The sequence below is a fragment of the Nothobranchius furzeri genome, chromosome 5 (assembly GCF_043380555.1).
Source record: "Nothobranchius furzeri strain GRZ-AD chromosome 5, NfurGRZ-RIMD1, whole genome shotgun sequence".
In the NCBI taxonomy this organism is placed as follows: Eukaryota; Metazoa; Chordata; class Actinopteri; order Cyprinodontiformes; family Nothobranchiidae; genus Nothobranchius; species Nothobranchius furzeri.
Window position 1 is genome coordinate 73652037 of NC_091745.1, and position 21812 is coordinate 73673848.

General features: G+C 41.3%; 1 protein-coding gene across 5 annotated transcripts in view; it reads left to right on the top strand.

Moving 5' to 3' along the window:
- Positions 1-21812, top strand: part of zyx (zyxin) — a 53050-nt gene that overhangs the window by 12787 nt on the left and 18451 nt on the right. Inside the window, exons 1-4 of one of the 5 annotated variants that reach the window (XM_070551086.1) lie at positions 10067-11738; positions 11897-12029; positions 12611-13965; positions 17555-17933. The gene's annotated coding sequence lies outside the window, so the exon portion shown is untranslated. The other 4 variants (XM_070551087.1, XM_054741037.2, XM_015950190.3 and 1 more) reach the window with 4 other exon arrangements.

The window sequence follows — 21812 nt, forward strand, 5'->3', positions numbered from 1 at the left end:
ATTTTTATTTCTAAAATATGAAGTAAAAACTCACAATTTAATTTTCATTCATTTGTCATTAATATGTAGTCTACAACCGTACGTTAAGTGGACCATCTTCCAGTAAACGCAAAGCATCCAGCCCACCTCTCCAAATGCGTAAAATGTGCATCAGCCGCTAGATAGACGCGCCGCGTGCACCGTCGGCTACGTCAGCCCAGACAAGAGCAGAGCAAATAGAGAAAGAATAGAGGATAATTGTGTCTGGATGTGGACGGAGATTACATTTTACAGCAGCCTGATCATCATTTAAATACGTAACCCATCACCTGTCTTCTAGTCCATGCTATCAGCATTATTTTAATTGGTGTGTGTGTGTGTGTGTGTGTGTGTGTGTGTGTGTGTGTGTGTGTGTGTGTGTGTGTGTGTGTGTGTGTGTGTGTGTGTGTGTGTGTGTGTGTGTGTGTGTGTGTGTGTGTGTGTGTGTGTGTGTGTGTGTGTGTGTTTTCCACTTCCAACACTGGTCTAACCAACCAGACCAGCGTGTCCAGTAACATATTAATGTTACAATTAAACAGTTTCCCTTCATGTAGGCTAGGAACATTTCACCTGCCGTGGCCCGACCGCTTCTGCTTCACATAAACTTTGTGCGTAATCAAATGTCTCTACAGGTGCTTTCTGAGCTGCTGAAGAGGCTATTCTGCCTCAGACTGGATGCGTCATGCGTCTCCATATTAGAGACAGGAACAAGCGCTGTTCAGCCAAAGTTTCATAATTTCATAAAAAGAACATTTTTCCAAGTGACACATCCCTCAGAGAGACCGGGTTTCCAGACCGCTTCAGTGGGAGGAAATCTTATCGCATGCACCGTGGTCCTGCGCTGCGCACCCCTCTACAGATCATCAGCCCACTGTCCGCCGTGGGCTCTCCGAGCCGCGCTGGACACAGTGTCCAGAATAAAGCTCTGATGTTCTGATGGGAATATTTTCTTGATTTAGTTACCTCCGCGATGTGCGTTAACAATTAAAATGTCAGCTCATCCATGCGCATCAGTGTGCGTCGGGGTAATTCTTTCAAAACAACCAACATCCTTGAGTTTATCCGTCAAAATAAACAGTCAAATGGAAATATCTGTAACCTGTTTTGCCTTCTTGTGAAGATTGTTGCCAGGAGAAACAACTAAACTTGATGAACCCCAGAGCCACGCGCACTGCACTGTACTAACTGTAAATGAGGAGGAGAAGATAATCGAATCCTTTTCTTTTCAACATGGTTTAATGTAAAGTTTCATTCAGTACAAACTTTAGTTACACCAATCTAATGAGACAGAGCCTGGATTTGTATTCTGAACAGTTTAAACATGTTTAAAACGGAGACGTGCGTGACGCGTCTAAAATTCGCACCTGCTCCGCTATTATGGAAATTAAACTAAAAAGATGAATAACATGAAATTATTTTAGGCACAGACAACATCCCCCACACTTTTGAAAAGCTTGCAACGCGCCTGGTCGCTCGTGTACTTCAAAGTTATCTTTCATAAGACGATAATCAATAAAATGATTTATATAAAGTGGATCCAGAAGTTGTAGCCCGTCTCTGCCTACAGTTTTTTGATATTTTTCACCCTGTTGGTGGTTTTACTGAGCAGGTGCCACTTTTGTCATACGTTTCTTTTTAAAACATGTTTAGACTGTTCAGAACACAAATCCAGGCTCTGTCACGTTTGATTGTTGTAATTAAACTTTGTAGGTGGGGAAGGTCAGAAAGCAGCTCAGAAGCGCATGTTTTGTAAGTATGCTAAACTTTGACAAGTGGGTTTCTGGTGATCTATATATTGACTTAATACTGACCAAAACCATGATTTACATTCTTAAGAGTGAAAAACTCACCCTTCAGAAGCTTTCAAGTTGGAGGATGAAGAGTGATTGTCTTCTTTTTCTTCTTCTTCAACGTAACTGGCTGTTCAAGTTGACAACTTCAAAAATGTGCTTCAAAGGAAATACTCTATTAGACCAGACCGTTTTTTGCCGTAATTTTCCAGCTGTTGTTATTCAACAGAAAAAAACATCAGATTTAACATTATCCTACCGTAATTTGGAAAAACGGTATGTTACTGTTGGAATTCTGCAGTAAATTTACAGAAATTTCTGAGTGTACGAGTTGACGAGAGATCCCCGAATACACCCATCCTTCCAGCTAAGCTTAGCTGACTGACTGACAAAGGGGTTCTAGCGCCCTATTTATAGGCTGGCAGGATGACGTAACAAAGCGACGTAATAAAGCGTAAACAGGCAGCGTCATGTGCAGCGCCACGTGCGTTTTCAGCGTTTGTGAGATCATCATAAAGGTGTGTGTGTGTGTGTGCGCGCGCGCACACTCTTTGACTCATAAATATAATGTGAAAAAATAAGTCATGCAACATTTTCCACAAATGCACACGCTAATTCTGAAGTTCACACTCTGTGGTTCACAAATATAATTTCTAAGAACACTTGTAATATAAACTCACAGATCATACGAATTGCTGAACGTGCATTCACGAACAGCTTCTCATTTGTGAACCTTCCAGCATTCGTGAGAGAAATCGGTGTGCTGAATTTTGAGACACTCCTTACGTCGCAGATCAACAAACGTCACCATTGGCTAATGAATCTGTCAATCAAATATATGATTCTGCCAGGGCTGTTCGCTTTCAGCCAATCATATGGCGCCTCATGTTACGGAACAGATCTGCTGTGCGCATGCGTATTGCAGTTCACACGGCAGAGCGGGATGGACCGGTCACAATCTGTGAGTAACCGTTTTATCTTATTCCCTCGTTGTAATTGATGCAATGTTATAGAATTATGAGTAGAAGCGTTCTTCATTGTCTAGTAAAATGTTTTATGTTCAATTCAGTCCAGACGTTGCGTGAAGTCTGGTCCATTCTTCATCTAGTTTAACATCAAGCTAAACTCAAGCGAACATTTGTTTAGTTAGCGTGTCTAGGTACCATTTTTTTCGGCCACGGTTATCAAACTCAAGCCCTTGGTCTATTTTTATTTGCCCCGCGAAATCAAATATCAAATATATAATATTAAAACTGGCCCACCGGGCGATTTTGCTGATAAGACTACTAATCCCACAGTGCTTTGCGGCGTTAGCGCGCGAGACGAAGCAAGCCCTCTTATGTTTACGATCATTAGCATCCATGCTAGTAGAATCAGCGTGTGCAGCGTTACCCTCAGTCTTAAACAACTGAAGATACTCCTCTTAGCGCCCATTTTACTCAGCGAGTTTCCGACTTTGAACGCCTAGAAAGAAGGTATCTGGCTGGAACAGGTGACCATCAGAGTGGAGAGAACTGAGCTTGAAACATTTAATTGTCATGAACTTTTTCTGCTCCAAAGCATGAAAGTTAATAACTGAGATATTTTCATAGAAGATAATTGCTATTTTTGGTTTTTGTTGTTGGCCTGTAAAAAAAAAAAGATTCAACTTACTCTAAAATGGGAACTGGACAGACTACAAATTGAAGAATAGAATAGAAAATCCCTTTATTGTCCCTCAGTGGGGAAACTGTGATGTCACAGCAGCAATAACGTTCATTACAGAAGCCAAACAGGAGAGTAAAACATAATAATAAAGAGTAAACTAAAAGAAAACATAAAACAGACAAACTTAAAATATCCAAAAGGTAAAACAATCTAAATACTGAATATGTACACATTGTAAGGAGTAAAAAGAGTAAATAAAAATTGAGACATAAGTAACGAGTGATGTGTTTTATTTAAAATGTACTTGCTCGTGTGTAATTTGGTCATATCAGATTCTGTGTTCAGATGCAAAAATAAGTTTCTTTCCAGTTGAATAACAAGACATCTGTAAATAAACTTTTCAACAAATATTGAGTTTGGCCCACAATTTTGTCCCAGTTTTTAATTTTGTCCCATTGTGAATTTGAGTTTGACACCCCTGCTTTAGGCTGTGCGTGCAGTAATAAGGAGACAGACACTGGCTGAGCCGGTGCATAAATGTTAGATTTTCTGGTGGTGTGCGATAGTTAAAGAAATATTTTTTTTTCAAATAAAATACATCTTTCAATTTTGGCCAATGAGCTCTGGCACATAATAAACAGAAATACTGCTTCATCATTTCATGTACCTTTGAATCTACAGTTGGTCTTATTTAAAAATGTTTTTTTATTAAAACTATCATAGCTGGAGTGTTAAAAAAATAAAAGTGCCATAAGATATTTGGAAGTTGTTATTTTATTTATTACCCAACAGTTATCCAATTCATGTTTGTTCTGTTTTTGTTTTTTTTTTCCTCTAGGAATCATTGAGGCGTGACATCCTTCAGAGGTTTTACGATCGACTGTCAAGCATCTTGGAGAGGCAACCTGTTGATGGGGAAGGGCTATAGAGCTCCGGACCCCACGTGACTCTCAGTTTGTGGACGCCATTTTGGCATGCAAAAAAGGTAAACAAACACGGATGTAACCATGAACATGAACGGGATCCGCTTGGATTTTACTTCGTCGGATTTTACTTCACACTTTAAAACAGAAGAAATCGTTTTATATAGTCAGAAATTAAATAGACTAAACATCTCCGACCCTTACCGTGCCCCTGGGATACTTTTTTAAAACGCCAGAAGCTGTCGGAGCGGACTTCTTACCGGCACAACACCGGACCTGACCGGGGAACCCCTTGGGATTTACCCGGAGGAGCTGGCTCCGGAGGCTGGGGAGAGGGAAGTCACGCTACTGCCCCCGCAACCCGATTCCAGATACACGGATGAAAATGGATGGATGGACGGACAAATAACAGATTTACACGTAAGTAGTCTCGGTGAGACAGATAATAGCAATCCAAAGAGCTTTTTATGTGTGATCTGACAAATGATCAACCATTGCTTAAAAATAAAATACAGCTTAGCCGGTTAATTGCTGTCATCATAAAACACGTAAACGGCAGCACGCAGAACTCACGAGGCAACGTTTTACGTGATGTTTACTTGCTGCTATGAGTAATAAGACAGAAAAAGCCATGCCAAAATAAGTTTAGGAAGCCCACTAAGAATCGTAATAAAAGCATTTAAAATAAATACCATACACAGTTGAGGAAACGTTGGTTAAGTACCTGATATGAAGTGGTCGCTGCATAAGTGAAAACCTTTACTCTCGGGATCCCACAGCTTCATTTTCGCCCGGTCACTAGTGCGTTTTATTACAATGATCCAACGTTTGCGGTGCTCTGGATCTTGGGGAATCCTGTAGATGACTCATTCCTTATGTCGTCTGCGTCTGTTCTGCATCCTGGGGCACAACAGGAATCTACCATATTTCCCGTTTGATTGAGTTTTCTGACAATAACAAATAGTCCAGCTGCTGGCTTCTGCCTGCCAAATGGCGCCGTTTCGATTTGAACTGTTGCATGCCGGGAGAAGTGACGTCAACTCCCGGAGCTCTATAGTTTGCTTGTCACCATTATTTAGTTTTATTAGGTGCTCTAGGTGACATTGTTGATGTGGGAGGGAGAGGATATACTTTCTGCTCTTTCCGATCTGAATACTATTATCCAGCAGGAAAGAGATAATCAAAAGACATTAATAACAGTACACGTTGAAAGAGGTTCTCGTGGCCGTCAACGATTGGCGGTGTCGCGAGAGGCTCTCAAACACCTTGTGGAAATGGGTCTGCCAACAAGTGTCATTACCAAACTCCTTGGTGTATCCAGAGCAACTCTATTTAGACGGATGTCTGAAAATAATATATTTATTTATATATTTGTATCTGCCACATACAGTAAATGCAGTGATGAGGAACTAGATTTATTTTATCACAGTAATTAAGAGCAACATGCCAGATGCTGGGTACAGGGTAGTCCGAGGTGCTCACTTGCCCAGGGACATAGAGTACTGTGGGACCGACTGTATGCATCCATGCATCGTGTGGACAGTGCGGGTGTACTTGCTCGAATGACACATCTGGGATGTGTAGTGAGGACGTACACAGTTCCTTGCCCAAAGTATATGGTGCACATTGATACCAATCACAAGCTCATCAGGTAATGTCTGTGTGTAATTGGAGATGTTATTTTTTGTTTTGGGAGTTACATTTTTAATTGTCTTGTCAGTGGCGGCTGGTGAAAAATATTTTTGGTGGGGCTGTGCTATTTTTTTTAAACAAACTTGTGCTTTCTGAGCTTTGTGCACAACTTCACTATTTCCTGAATTAAGCACAGCTCTTTTAGTTCCTGTCTTACATCATTGGACAAACTGATTAATCCAGGTGTGTCTGACTATTGGCACGCTGCCTTGCAGACCAAGGTTGAAAAATACTGCATTAAATTGCACATAAAATAACATGACCATAAATGGTAAATAGGCAATGCAAGAGGCAAGTAACAAAAACATTTTGTTTAATTTCAACATTTGAGTGAACACCAAAAATTACGAGCAGGTCACTGTTACAGTAATGGTAGTAAACACCACTTAGACAAAATGCCAGAAATTTACACTGTTAAATATTTCTGGAGTGTTGTGCCAAGGTCAACTTTATACAAAGATCAAGTGGATGCATGTGTGTGATACCTCATTTGTACAGAAATTTTGCCCTTCTGTCCTTCTGAGTGGCAAAGCTCTCGATGAGCTTTTTATTGAAGTCAGGAATGTTTGTGACAAGCTTTTTTTTCATGGAGAGCATGGCAAGAGCATTCAGCCCATCCTGTGTCATGGTGTTCTTCAAGGAAAGTCTTAATCCTCTTTAAAGTAGAAAAGCACCTTTCTGATTCGGCTGTGGTCATGGGTGTGGTGACAAGAATCTTCTTTTGCATGGCTCACAATGGTGTGAAAAACCTGTCATATGATAAATAAAAAACAACAGATAAGTACAAAGGAAACACTTTCATAGGAAATAATGTCATCAGTATCCTCTTACAAATGTCATATTTCCCAGTTTTTGGGACAATAAAACATTTCTGATTCTCAATCAGATGTTTTTACCTCAAATGTAAAAACATCTGATTGAGAATCAGATGTTTTTACATTTGAGGTAAAAACATCTAATTGAGAATCAGAAATGTTTAATTGTCCCAAAAGCTGGGAAATTTGTTTGCTGCAGCAGAAGTGTAACAAGTAAAATGGAATCAGATTGATGTATGTACAAATTTACATGAAATAAACATTTACGTGATTAAATATGTATAATAAGTATGTGTGTTGAAATTAGTTTTTACAGTTATTGCACATTAAACATGTTATTAAACAAATGTCCCGGTTTGTGGGACAACCAAGGATTTCTGATTCTGATTGTCTTGTTCACAGAAATGTAATGTACAGCTTACCTCTGCACCCAGCTGCTGTTGTTCCCTGCATGGCAACGTTAGCTCTGCTGCCTAGCATAGCTAGCTTCACCGTGTTGTTGTCCATGTGTGCCCGGGATGACTCGTGTTTCTTCACCTTCTCAGAAAAAATGTTTCATGTCTGTAACTCCTGACTCATCCATGCCTCATCTGTCCCAGCCGTTTTGAATAACAAACACGGAAAGCAAAATAACGCATTAGCGTGATTGCATCCAGCTAGCCACTGCTTCCTGGTGTACCAATTTCTGGAGAAGCCTAGTGTGTACAGTTTACCTCTCTCCTTCTCCTGCTGGCTTATCTTTACGTCGGGCTGATCTGGTCCAAGCTCTTTGACATTAAGATTTTCCACCATAGTTCTCCTCTCGAACGGATGCTGGAGAAGAGACCGAACTGAATTCAGTGGCTGCTGAGATCCGGTATCCATGCTGGTTGTAGTCACCGGCAGCGTCCATGTTACATCTGCGTCACGACCAAAAACGACTCTGCCGAGTTCTACCGAACACCAACGAATCCTTTGGCGGTAGCTCCATCGCCCATCATGCTTCTGAAACGTTCTGAAACAACTTCGACGCTGATTGGATACATTCCCATTCCTACCCTTTGATATTCTTGTCAGCAATTGGACAGCTGGTCTCGTCCTGTTTGGGCGATTGAAAAACAGCACACACAGCCTCCACCGCACGGCAGAGACCGGCAGAGACCAATATAGATATATATATATATGATTTATTTTTGTTACAAAACACACAGTTAACTTAGAATATGTGATTATTGTTAATTTTATTTATTTATTTTTTTAATAAAAATTAAAAACACGGAAAAACTGGGAGGGCGGCGCCCTATCGCCCTCTACTGGCCAGCCGCCACTGTGTCTTGTGTTTCCCCCAAGCCCCCACAATGCCGCTCTAAAAATGGTCCCATCCCAGAAGTAAGAAAAATTGCAGTTCCACCCTCATCCGCTGGGGGCTGGTGTCACAAGCGAGCAAATCTTCATTGACTCCCATGTTAAAAATGCCGATTTCACAGCAGAAATAAACATGTTTACAGCCTGGTACCAAAACATGTTTTTTGTCTAAATTATCTAGTTTATACTCATGACAACTCTGAGGGGGGTGAATTTTTTTCTCACTCTTCTGTTTAAGTGTATTGAAAGCCTAAAATTCTGTATAATTAACGAGCATCCGACCCACGTGACCGCCGCCTCAGACCCACGTGACCACAGAGCTAGCTCTGTGGAAAGGCCTCAGTACAGCCTCGGTCCCTCCGGGGAAACTGTTACGGGATTTTGAGTCTCTGTGCTTGTGAATTCTGTTTTGGATATTATTGGTGCAATTGTTGGACAAAATGACTTGCTGTGGTATTAATTGCACTAATAGAGCGTCCAAGGAGTCTCCACTTCATTTTTTTCGGTAAGTTAAAATCTATATTTGTATTTTACGTCACTGCTGCCTTTAAACTAGCTGTTTACCGAAGTAGCTAGCTAACTATCAGTTTAACATGTAGCATGTACTGTTTAACCCATAGACTGTACATACAGTTTATTTAACCATGAAATTTAAATGTAAAATACGGTAAAATAATTAAGAGTGCATATTTCGATGGGTAAAAGGGCAAAACCCAGTGCATTTAAGATAAAAATGGGTTGAAATATGACCGCTTGGAGGGACACTTCTGTGTTCCATTGTTCCATCCGGTACTCCGCAGCGGTCAGGCCGGGCAGCCTGACCGATGCGGCGGCTAGCTTCTGCGCGAGCTGACCGCTCGTGTAGCTCTCGGTAGGGCTGGGCGATCATATGATCGCACTTTGTGATCACGATCATTTTCAGTTAAATTACGGTGATCAGCTGGGAGTCTCGATCAGAAATAACGGATGTTTGCAGCCTCAGTAGGGGGCGCTAACCCTCCATGCGCGTTGGTTGCCCACCGCCATTTAACAAAAAGAAGAAGCATTTGCAATTACACTTTTCCTGCTCCGCTACTTTGGTGAAGAGGTTTAATAAGCAGAATGGCCAAACGTGGAGCTGAAGACAGCGAAGTAGATCCCAGTCATGACGCGGAGTTGTCTTCTGGAGATTAAGACATTGTTCAGAAGAAAAGTTACTCAACGTCAGTTGTGTGGCGGTGGTTCGGGTATCTCAAAAGTGACGTTGAGCAAATAAAGCCGACATGCAAGGTATGTCGGCAAATGGTGCCTTCAAAAACTGGCAACACAACGAATATATTTAATTATCTAAATAAATACCACCCAAGTGAAAACGCAAGCAGAGTCCGGACAACTTGTTAGCTTGTCTCAAAGTAGACTTAGCACTAGCGCGGCTGCTAGTAGTGGTCCAGCTGGCACTGGCGGTGCAGCTGCACAACCAAAACAGCAATCAATCATCTCGTCATTTTCAGCTGTTGCACCGTACGAGCAGAACTCAAAGAGAAGCAAAACCATCACAAAAGCTATAACTTTTTGTATAGCAAAAGACATGATGCCTCTGAACACAGTAGAGAAAGAAGGATTTAAGCATTTAATTAAAGTGCTGGACCAGAGGTACGAAATACCTGGCCGAAAGTATTTTTCTCTAACTGCACTGCCACAGCTGTATGATGAATGCAGAGAAAAGCTAGAGATGGAGCTCAAAGATGTTTCATTCAGCAAATAATTTGTTTATTTTGTACCTGTATAGCATAAAGACACACAGAATGTCAATAAAAGGTTTAACTAATATCTAGTTTCTTTATTTTTGCATTTTAAGCTGCTTTAAACTGACTATATAAAAATTAATCATGATTAAAATCGAGATCGAACGATATGGAAAAATATATCATGATCATTCTTTTTGCCATATCGCCCAGGCCTAGCTCTCGGACTCTGAGACAGATCTGACCGTGGGGGAAACCGGAGTACCCGGAGGAAACCCACGCATGCATGGGGAGAACACGCAACTCCACGCAGAAAGGCCGCAGCCGAGTTTCAAACCTGCAACTTTCATGCTGCGAGGCAACAGTGCTAACAACTGTGACACCATGCAGCCATTGATGCCCGAATGTTGTTCCTAACATCAGACACTGGTCCTCCATGTAGGTATCCACCATATAGATCAGGAGAGGGGCAGTTTCAGGAGTTCTGGTCTGCTTCTGGTCCAGCTGCTTCTTTAGGTGTTGCTATGATCGTCCATTAAGAGGTCTGTTTATAGGTTCATCATCCATTTTTGTCTGACGTTCCCTAATCCCAGCCTCTAATCCCATTCCAGCAGCTGTTTTCCTTGTAGAGACTGCAGGTGTTCTGTGGCAGTGAGTGAATCCTCACATTAAGGAGGTGAAATCATCCAGACTGGAGGCTCAGAGCATGTAAACACAAGGTGTTTCCACAGGGATGCTATAGATTTGTTAAGGGTTAACGTTCCTTAATCCCTTCAAAGGCTTTGTCACAATTTAGACAGCCTCTCCAAAGTGTTGGGAAGGGAACGCCGTGATGTTTCCTTCACTCGGAGTCATATAGACAGCATGATGGTTTGTGTGATCCGCGCGGTTTCACTTACACCCCTTTAATGATCAGGCTGTTTTTATTATTTTTATCAGCTGATAGCAGTTAAAATTATGGTAAAAAAAACTTTTATCTGTTTTTGATAACTTAATACCCAGGAAGAGCATCTTCTCTAGACATTAAATATAACCCAAATGTTTTATTATGAGCAGATCTGATGAAGGTGTAGACAAGCAGTCTGCAAAGTAAAACTTGTTTAGAGTCCAAACTCTTACTAAAGCTTTTGAAAAGAAAAAAATGGTTGAATTTTGAGAAATATCCACAACAGGGGAGCGAGACCTCTGAAAAATGTATATTTTCTCTGAACTCATAGAATAATGTGAGGATTCTGGGAAAAGTTGGGATTCTGAGATTAAAACGTAAATCTATCTAATCATAATTCTGGCAGTTTTTGTGTCCTTCTGCTGTGGAAAGTCGTGCAACATGAAGATACTGAGAAGATGCTTAAAACCTGTATTTTTGTTCCATCCATAAATAAAATCATGAGCTATTTTTTAATCCAGATTTGATCCAAAGGGCCATCGTTGGTTCCAGACCCGTTCTAGAACATTCCTCTAATCTTAAAGTCATCATCAGTTTCTTCCTTTTAACAAATATTTATTTTTTAAAATATTTAATATTTATAACTGGAATATTTGTTCCTCCCTCTCCCACTGCAGTTAGTCCTGTCCTGCAACCCTGTTTTTGCAGCTTAGTGAAGCCAACCATCACTAACCTGGGGGTGGTTTTGGACCCAGAGATGCGGATGGACTCCCACATTAGCCAGGTGGTTAGATCCTGCTTTTCCCGGCTTCGCCAGCTACCAAAGATGAAGTCCATCCTGAAAGACGTGTCATATTTTCTCCCCAAGCCGGACCTGACCACAGATATACTGCAGCTCGGTGAGTTGGTAGATAGTGCTTGATGTTAGAAGTCTGTATGCCATCAGATAAACTCACTCTTTTTTGGGGGGAGTGAGGCTTATATTGCAGTACGCTCCAGTCAGTAATTTCCGGTAAGTATTTTAAAGCCATATACTTAATTAGTTGTTTGTATGAAGTTTTCCTCTAGGTGATCCAGCGAGGCTTGACCTTTGGGTGAGCAACCAAAGAAGAGAGTGCTGGACTCCCAATTCATTCTCCCGCTTGTGCAGTGAACACTTTGAGAGTCATCACTTCACCACGGACTCCAGGGTACAAACACATTACTTCATATTTTGGTTGAGATTTAAAAAATTGAAGCATTAGCTGTATAACATACCTACGTTACATTGCTGTGTAACTAGAAGAAAATCTTCCCCACCCTTGAATTGTCTGGGACTAGGGCTGTTTAGATGGGAAACAATCATGTTATTAATTTCCATCTAATTCTATGGTTAATTACTCAGAGAAACAATTAAATTTTTGGACAGTCTTTAATGTGTAACTTTATGTATTGGGATGAATGACAAATATTCATGTTAAACTAAAACGTTAGGCATTTAGGGGGAAAAAAACAAAATAATAAACATACAGATGTCAAATAAATCAAACTGTAATTAAACTATATATTTTCAAAGTCTCGATTCTGGATAAAATCCAACAACATATGCGTTATAAACCACAAACACTACACATGTCTTTTACACACACACACACACATGCAAGCACATTCACTCACACACACACAGTGCTCTGGTGTACCAGTGTGTTCTTCAGAAGCTGACCTTGTCTGATGTGTGTATATGTGAATCTCTTTTTTTTTTAATTAAGTAATTATGTTTTTTTTATTGTAGGGGAGAGTTTGCCTGAAGGACACAGCCGTACCTACAATCTTCTCGTCCTTTAAGGTCAAAAAACCTGTTCCAAGAAGGGAAGAACAGGTAAGTAGGAATGACACGGTAAGTTTTGAGAAGGTTGCAGATGTAGATGCAGGTGTACATAAAAGTTGGTGTTGATCTGAGCAATATATTGATGTGTGGAGTCACCTCGAGGTCTTTGTTACTCAAAATGTAACACATGATGCCATTCCTCTGCAAGCAGTTGAGTGTGATACTGCTCATTCTGGTCACAGTGTTCAACACCAGAATGACTCAGACTCTGGTCAGTTTAACGCTGTGCCATTACAGCCAAATAGCATCCTGAGTGACCATTGCTATCAGATCAGAGTCTCCCAAAACGCTTAAAAGGAGTTCTGTCGGCAAATGAAAAGGTATGCGTAGTTCAGAAAAAGCTTAGATTGCAATCCTGGAAGACAAGGAGACTGAAGGCAAGAATTTCTTCTTTGAAAAGTGTCACCAAAATTCTTCAGAAGAAAGTAATCATGTCCATGTGCTTGTAAAGATGGCTTCAGCGTGGTACTGCAAAATTAGATTAAATCATGTAGCACAGCAGGAGACGGACCGGATAAAAGAAGGCAAAACTGTCCGCAAGAAGCTCACAAATTAATCCATTTTTATGGAGATTAGAGAAAAGCTGTCCTCGTCATAACTTTTAGTCTGTCTGTACATTTTGTTATGTGCTTGTCAGAAGTTGTGACCATGAACATTTTTCTGATATTTGCAGACAGAACATAACATATGAAGAGGCTTCCTTTTATTGGACATCCTTTTAAATGTTACTTAGAGCCTGCATGAACGGGGCCTAAGTATACACTGACGAAGCTCTTTATCCTTGAAGTTTGACCCCAACATACAGGATGCTTCACTAAGTTGTAAATGGACTTTAAACAGTCAGGCACTGTTTCATTTACTGTTACATATATGTTCCTATCTATCCCTTAGAGTCTGCATGAACGGGACCTAAGGTGATATTCTAACATTTATGTAAGTGAACACTTGATAAAGTTCAGAGTAAAAGTTACAACATGCTAAATGCATATGCAACCTTCTCAGTTTTCTGAGATATATTTGATGACAAATTTCTTGATAGGTTGATGTTACATTGAAAAAAAACATAAAATATCTTAAAACTAAAATCATTTTGATATGTTATTGCATAGATAAGCTGTATTGTTGAATCCCAGCAGTATGGGGGTTTTGGTTTGTTTGTTCTATTTTGTTCCTAGCAGGTACTCATTTTCTCTCTGCGGTGGAGTTCCTGCCAGTTCACCCCCCGTTTCAGCTGCTGAACGTCATCAGCTTATCTGAAAGTAAGATTTAAAAGACCCTATCATCTTTGGTGATCTCACGCCTACACAACATCCTTTGTTCTAATGGTGAAATTAATTTAAGCTGATCTTTTACCTGCTGACCTCTCTAACTTTATTCCTGTTCCTAATTACAAAGAAACACCTGTGCAGAGGAGGTGTTTTGAAGGTGACAGTTTCTGCTTATCAAGCAACAATTGACAGCTACAGTAAAGCCTGATTCATGCTTCTCTGTCAGCTCCAACAGGGAGAGGCACGCACGCACGGACGGAGACGTTTAGCTCTCATACTTCTCCGTCTCCTGGGGAGTGTTGCAAAGCAATTCCCGGACCGGACAGCAGAGGGCGGAGAGCTGTTCTGTGGTATCCTGTCATGTATCGGTCCAAAATAGTGTGATGATATTGTGTTTTTTGTACATAACAGACTTTTTAACAGACAAATTTGTCTCATTCTCCTACACCTCTTCACGGGCTCGCCACCTCCAAACCCATGATTCCTGTCATTTCTGTCTACAAATAAAACGCTTGCTGTGGATCGTTTCACTCCTCCAGTCACGGGAAATAAACACGTTCATGTTTTTAGAGGTTTTTGCGAGGTGTTCTTCAAGTTTCTCCGTGTCTGTTGCTAGTTATCCTCGGCTCTTTGTTTTTGAGTGCGCAATGGCGGCGCTGTAGACGACAACGGCATCCTGACCAATCACAAGCTTGCTCTGTCCGTCTCGTTAAACAGATGTTTAAAAATGTGGGCTCGACTCAGTGCGTACTTGCGTGCCTGCTGGGGCCCTACGCAAGGACGGATAATGGAGTTGCGTGTCTCCGCACTGACGCAGGAGAAGCATGAATCAGGCTTAAGATCAACCCTCCTATATTCATGAAACCAAAGAAGTCCAATTGCCTTCTTTAAAAATCCTTTTGACGTCATACTGAACAACTGTTTTATTTGATTCTAATTTTAATGATTCTGTCAGGTGGAAATGCTGTGTGATTCCTGTGCCATGTGGCCCATGATCTGTGTCAGCCCGGTTCTGAACGTGGCATAGCTGAGTTCTCTGTAGCAAGGTTTTCTGGTGCTTGTGGCCGTTCCAGAGTGCACCTGATCCAGTCTAACCCCGGCTTTCCACGGGAGCCGTCAGCAGCACGTTACTGCAGCAGCACGTCATAGCTGCTGATAGGAACCGCTGTGGTCAACAGAACCTTTTCCACCGGAGCCGTCAGCAGCACGTTACTGCAGCAGCACGTCATAGCTGCTGATAGGAACCGCTATGGTCAACAGAACCTTTTCCACTGGAGCCGTCAGCAGCGCGAGTCGGCCGCGTCTCAGGAGCAGCATGTCGCGGCCTTTACGCGCCGGTTCTATTTTCTACGCGCGACGCCTCTGAAACGGGTCAAGTTCGACATTTTTGGGGAAGGAAAGACAGGAAATCGGACGCGGAAATGGAGAGAAGCTCCCGAGATTTTCAGAATAAAGAACGTACTGCCTTCCGGTTGTTTTACTTTTAAAAAAGTTTACTAACTGTGCGTCCCCGTGAGAAGTTATCATCTAGCTAGCGGTCTCCTTTGTTTTTCAGGTCCGTATTGGCGATTATGAAACGGACAGAACATAAAACACAAACCATGTTGTAGTTTTCTCCTGCTTGTTGTTGTGTTTACTGACGAAGTCACTCGTGTGACTTCGTGCTCGGTCGGTGACAGCTGCTCCCCTGCTGCTTCGCGTCTCGTGGGAAGGGCCAAGCAGCAGCTTATGCGAGCAAGACGTGCTGCTGCAGTAACGTGCTGCTGACGGCTCCCGTGTAAACCCGGGGTAACACTTCACATCCCAGCACACGGCACGAACACATGCTTGTCGATGTTTGTTGTTCATGTTTGTGGTTCATGCTTTACATGTTTATAGTTGTTCATCCCACGTTTTCTTGATGACTCTTAGAAATGTTTCTTCACAGGTGCAGCTGCTGGTTGCTGTTTTTATGTTGGTTTCCTAGTTGTATTAATTTTTCTCTTATTTACTTGTTTATCCTCTATCAGCAGTCTTTATTCCAGATTGGTTCAGCATTTACATGCTGATGTGGCGATACATAACCCAAACCAATATTACTCAAGGGGAACCTCATACACATTAAGGCTCCTCTTGATAGAGCAAATCTGTTCAGCACATTCTGACAGACAGACCACCATTCTTCTGTCATGTTGCTGTACAGGACATTTTTAGAGTTTTTCTTTTCTTCATTTAAAGAGCAATACTTTCACATGATCATTTTCCCACACTTTCTGTATACAGTAATCCCTCGTTTATCGCAGTGGATGCGTTCCAGACCTGGCCGCGATAGGTGAAAATCCGCGAAGTAGGGACTCCCAGCATGCCCCTCGCGGGGATTCCCTCCACGTCGCACCTACGTCACAAACTGCGGCTATAAACGGAAGTCGCCTTTCCAGCTCACCACTCAGTCATCGTTTCTTCAGATTCATGATCAGAGTTTCCAACCTACCGATCAATCCAACGAACTATCAGCTCATAGTAAGTTATCTTACTTATTTCTGGAAAGCCCGGCATTTCCGTGTCACTTCGTTGACGCTCGAACGCTCGGGGGTTTCCTAAATCAGCCGGTGTTTCACCGACGCTATCACTTCCGCGTCTGTGAAACCACGCTCCCTACAAGCTCAACTCCCAAGTCCAGCCGACCTGTCTGACATACAGTACTATATTGAATTATCGTATGATCACATTCTGTTTTTGTGGGTAAAACTCAAGAAAAAAAAATGTTACTTGGTTTTTTTAGTTTTATTACAAAAAGTTAATTTTATGATGAAATTGATGAAAAAAAACAAGAATTTCTTGATATTTCGCATAGAAAAATACCGCGAATCAGTGAAAAATACTGCGAATCTGCGAATTCCCCCTGAAAAATGCTCCAAAGAAAAAATCCGCGAAGCAGCGAATCCGCGATGAACGAACCGCGAAGTAACGAGGGGTTACTGTAACTGTATTTTATTGTTTTTCAATAAAGAATGACAAATTATTTAAGTTTGGTTTTTGTTGCACACAAATATAGACCTGTAAGAAATATCAACAAAGCTAATGTTTACATAACAATTATGATTGGGGTTTGAAATACAGCACTCTGTTTATTTTAGTAAGATTTTTAAACCAAGTAAAGTTAGTAAAGAACACATTTCTATTGGCTGCTAAGAAACTGTTGGGATTTAAAATGTTCCTGTTGTACAAATAACTTGTAAATGATTATTCCTCACTTTTTTGTCTTAACCAAAGAAATTCCAGTAATTGAGCAAAAACATTTATTTTTAACACTACATTTTATAAAACAGGGCGCAAAGTGTCGGCACCAAACTGAGCTGGAGAAAGCCACATCCTTACTGAAATGATGAACTTAGAAAAAACTGTCAGATTTCTTGGTGAGAGGCAAATATTCACAGGTAAAAGTCTTCACAGGCATTACTGAGTTTTCAGTAATCCTGTTTGAGTGGAACATACTTTTTGAGCCACTGCCTCCTTTCTTTGAAACCCATGACCACTTTGTGTGTCTTCATCTAATCAAGCTCCATTATCTCTTCCCTCTCTGGTTCCCTCACTCCTTCAGCCTGACCTTACATGGAGAGGCAACAGGGTTGATGTCACTGGAAGAAGAATGCTGCAAGAATCCAAGCAGGAGGAGAGGAGGAGTCTGACTGAACCATTTATGAGCACATATACAGAAATGGGGGCAGGGACAAAGGAGAGAAGGGTGCTGTTTATGTAGAAAACACACAAGTCCAAAACCAAAGTCGAACGAGAAGGAACTTGTTTGGGAGGATGGTGTCATTCCTTTTCCAGGCTCAAAACCAGGGGGGGAGGGTCTAATAGATGGGGAGGGAGGGGGGAAGAGACACAGAGAAGTTACTCATTTGGACCAAGAAGAGAAAACGAACAAAAGGAAGAGGAGGAAGTAAAGGGGACATTTTTACTGCAGCTGGAACAAGGTAAGAGTTTCTGTTAATCAGATTATAAACAATGCGCTGGCTTCACATGTGGCGGATAAGGCAGCTAATACCTAATAAGGTAAAAGTCTTTTGTCTGTGTCATGATGGTGCAAGATTTTCCTGTCGTGTGACAGGCTGCTAGATCTGCCCCAAGGCAGGATTTACAGTAAACTCGTATAGGTGGAGGTGGGTTAGAGATTATGAACGAATCTCATGAACAACGTCCCACCGGCTGAAGGACACCGACGATAAGGCATGGCTATGCGGAAGCTCCAACAGGAAGTCCAGCTGAAAAGTTGATAAAGCTAGGCGGCTAGCGGCGCAAGTGGGCGCGATTCTTCACGAAGAAGGTGGGTTATTAAAGTTGACAGCGTAGTTAAGAGAAGCCAGAGACTGTTCGTGTATCGGGTAAGGAGAAAAGAGGAGGCGTTAACTCGAAATCCTCTGACTGATACGTGTAACACGCCGCGGAATGTGTGCGAGGTGTGACCATTGAGCAAGAGGTCCGAACCGGTGTTGAGCTGATAAACGTACCTCTGCTGCGCAAAGCACCCCTCACACCGGAAGTGAACATCAAGACAACTATTTTTAACTTGTATCTCAAATTCACAATTTGATTTAACGTTTTATAACCCTCTAATGGTTTATTTGATAATTATGTAGTTTAAATTAGTTTTTGTGGTAAACTATGACGAATTTTGAATTATTTCGACAACAATGCCAAGAAATAATCAGTTAATGCGTATATTGTAGTAGCTAATCTATTTTTAAAACCCAAATACTTATCAAAATTTAACCGTGGCAATCAAATTTAAAGAAGTTCGCCCGCTTGCTTTCCGCATGAGGAGTGCTTTTCCGGAAGGGATGCGTTTTTCGGCACAACACCGCAGCTAACCTCACACCCTGGAGAGAATCAAAGGTTTCGGAGGTGTGGAGGTGAGTGTCACTTTGCTCTTCACGCGTTGGTAAAATTGTCCCATTTAATAACCCATTTTAACGGTGAAGGCTAACCTTGCTGTAAGTCGTGCCGAATACGTTTTAATTCGCATTAAAGGCTAACTGGTTAAAACATTTGGTACGCAGCGCTAGCCTTGCTCATCATCAGTGACCGGCTGTATGCGTTTTCTGTGTTACTAGAGCCACGAAAACATCCGTGATATGTGTGACGTCAACATTTTTCTGTCCGCGTTCTGGTTAGAAATGTTTGCTAAAGCTGATAAAATGCCAGGGCTTGTTCGAGCAGCAACATCTGGATGCAGGTGGCACGTTTTACGCTCCTGTTGTGTCCACATGACTGACGTGGAGGCCTCTCAGGGGTCCTCCCTCTCCTCCGTGGACAGGGTGATCAGATGTTTTGGAGCAGTAGAAACTGTAAAGGTAAAAAGAAAAAATAAATAAATAAAAACTCTCTGATAGGTGCAATCAGAAAAAAAGTTTTGCGTTGTTTTTGGTAAAATCATAGGTTCTTGGCTTTGTCTTGGCTCCTGATTGGCAAATCGCATAATTAGATGCTCATAGTGGATTTTAGTCAGATCTACCAATATAAAAAGTTAGTTATGTCCAAATGGTTCAACTCAGTGCTGCTAAGCAGGTTTCCATGAATCAGCTGCAACCATCTTTATTAAAGATTTGGGGGGGGGGGGGGGGGGGGGGGCTTTTGCAAGAACAATTTGGAGCTTAGAGGGAATTTTATCAGTTTTGTCAGAGGACTTCTCAAATTTTAGGGGAGGATTACATAAGAGATGCATTGAATTAAGTGGATTTTGTTCTGAAGTATGTGTAAATTGTTAAGCCAAATGCAATCTTTAAAGACCAAGTTCACTTATTTTTTAATCTGCATAAGTCTCTGGTATAAATGAATGCCTTGTGAGTCTGTCTCTGTGAGGTAACATTTCTGAGACTTCTGTTTCAGGAAGTAGAATTGAGCCAGAGGAGTGGGGAGCAGAAGACGACAGGATTTGGAGTCTTATTTCCTGATATTCAGACATCTTGCTTCTGATTGGCTAACAGCAACGCAACTTGACTCCATTTACCTTGCGACATTGATGATTTATCTCCACAAATAACACAAGCCTGAATAGTTCTGCCACGTTGTGGAGTCGTTAATGCTAACAGTTAGCTTCTACTAGCAGACATGCTCTGCTCTCTCCTGGATGCTAAATCAACAGCCTTCACCGCTGTGAGCCAAGATGGCAGAGGTCATGATGCTAACTTCCACTGTGACGTAGATCTGACTGCCTTTTCTAAGCAGAGCATTTCCAAGTATTTTGTCTATCTGCAGCTAATGCAGAATGTAGGGGTAGCAGGCTATTTTCACGTTTAACCTGCATGTTAAATTTAGAGCGACTGATCATATTTAAAAAATAACTGTGAACTTGGTCTTTAAAAGAGGGATGGATGACTATCTGTCCTAATTGCAGCCTTCATGAGTCAAAACGTGATTTCGGTGCATCCATTTGGCTCAAAACTCTTCTCGACTAGTGCTTTTGAATTATTCGGTTTCTGTCTTGTGACTCCTCTTAGGTCTGCGTTACTCTGTAGGTTATTGGAAGCAGACCAGGCCGTTTGGGGGGAGGTGGGGGTGTCTGGCACCGAGTCCCTCGGATGATGTTACAGGTTTCGAGATGCTGTCTGTTCAATGAGTGAGAAAACAACGCCGGCGCACATCGCAGACCCAGTGACCTGTAAGATTGGACTCAAGGGTTGTTTGTCTCCGCATTAGTGACCCCTGGCCCAGACATGCTTTCCCAGAAACTGGGTGTGCTACTTACGTCAAAACAATGGAGAGTCTTATCAACAGCTCACTAGTTAATGATACTGGAAGGAATAACTAGAAATGCGGGTCAGAAATGAAGGTTGTTCTGTGAGTTATTTTACGTCAGAAGACAGAAACACTAAGATGGTGTTTTAGACATTTTATTTTCTACTAAACTAATTTTAATAATTTTTGTTTTGGATCTTCTAAAATGTAGTTTGCACATGCATGAGGTAAACTTGATCCTTGTACTTGGTTTGATTCTGTCACACCACTTTACTTTATTTTTTAAATTGCCACCATTCCCTCAGCCATACAGCTGTGCCAACAATAATCGGCCGTGACTTGTGACGAGTCTAATCCTAAAAATGCCAGCTACAGACAGTGAAGTGAGTGGCTATAAAACAAAAAGCAGGCCTTTTTCATGGGAAGATAAGAGGATATCCATATGAGCCAGAGTCAACAGAGGAAGCGCTGTGAAAAGAGGAACAACTCTTGACAAACTTACTGGGCACAGTTGAGTTGATGTATCAACACAGACATTAAATGAAGGAAAAAAATGAATAAACTGTCTTCTGTTAAAAAAATGTAGACTGCTTCTATGACCAGCCTCAGTTCAGAGAAACAACGTTTACATCCTTAAGAATTGACTAGCTAATAGCTAGCTCAACCAAAGTGTATTGCTGCCATCTTACAATGGCTCAAATCTTAAATACTGAATCACATTAATATGATTTAAATTTTTTTAACTGCTCAGTTTTGCCTAAAATGTGTTATTTTGTAATTATGTTGTTTATTTGTTTACATTTTTTCCCTTTAGTCTTTAAAATACCAATATTTGCCCATAACTTATTTTTTGTCTGTTTGATGTCATCATTTTAAAAATATTAGATCAGATGATACTCAGTACTCAAGTAGCCTTCTAATCAGATACTTTTTTACCCTTACTTGAGTAATAAAACCTATATCAGAAAATATTGTCCTCGGTTTGTGTCCTTCCAGTGAGCTTTGCAGATCTGGGAAAATGTCATCAGGCAGTAATCGTTGTTAAATTCATAGTTATTCTCTGAGAGAGACCAACTCTTATCTGCCCCTGGGAGCCCCATAATGCATAGCGTCATTTC